At 25.4% G+C, this 866-nt stretch overlaps 1 non-coding gene across 1 annotated transcript; it reads left to right on the forward strand.

The window, feature by feature from the left end:
- The first annotated feature begins 491 nt into the window (after positions 1-491).
- On the forward strand, positions 492-595 carry LOC144226421 (U6 spliceosomal RNA). Its single transcript, XR_013333634.1, has one exon. It is a non-coding gene; the product is annotated as a U6 spliceosomal RNA (small nuclear RNA).
- Positions 596-866: the final 271 nt, after the last annotated feature.

The raw sequence follows: 866 nt of genomic DNA on the forward strand, positions 1-866 counted from the left end.
AATTTGAATGTATACAAAAAATAAAAAGCACTGAAGATATAAAAATAAGTGTAAATGTAAAGAAATTTTATTTTTAATCTATTTAAAATACAATCTATTTCTTAAAGGAAAATATTAACAAAGCATTGTGATTTTACAGCACATGTAGAAGTTAAATTTATAAAAATAATAGCACAACTGGAGGTAAAAAATAAAAATATACTGTTTTGGGCTTTTCATTCTATACAGAAGATAATATTATTTTGAGGTAGTAAGTTAAATATATTTTGTTAACACAAAGGTATGCTCTAAAATAATAAATAATAAACTAATAGAGATAAAATGCATTAGAAATTAACTCAAATAATCAAAAAGTCATGAGATGAGGAAATAGTGAAAAAAGAACAAATTTAAAAATTTCCATTTAAAAGCATTGATTGTCAGATATGCTAAAAAGACAAGACCCTACTATTTATTGCCTAGAAGTACTTAATTTAAAATATGAAGTAATAGTGCTTACTTCAACAGCACATATTTTCAAATTGAAACAACAGAGAGATTAGCATGGCCCCCATGCAAGGACGATATGCAAATTAATGAAGCCTTCATATTTTTAAAAGATAACAACTTGAAAATAAGAAAATAAAATATGAAGAAATGGACAGGTTACAAGTAAAATGATAGGAAAAGATATATATACATACCACGCAAAATATAGAATGCTATACTGTTAAGAGATGATGCTGACTTTAGAACAAAAAATATCCCAATGATAAAGAGGGATATTCCATAGTCATAAAAGAGTCAATTCATCAAGAAGACAAATTAATTTTAACGTGAATGCATCATATAACAGGGCTTCAAAATATACAAAGCAAAAACTGAAA

This window comes from Crocuta crocuta, unplaced genomic scaffold (assembly GCF_008692635.1).
Source record: "Crocuta crocuta isolate KB4526 unplaced genomic scaffold, BGI_CrCroc_1.0 scaffold282, whole genome shotgun sequence".
Taxonomy (NCBI): domain Eukaryota; kingdom Metazoa; phylum Chordata; class Mammalia; order Carnivora; family Hyaenidae; genus Crocuta; species Crocuta crocuta.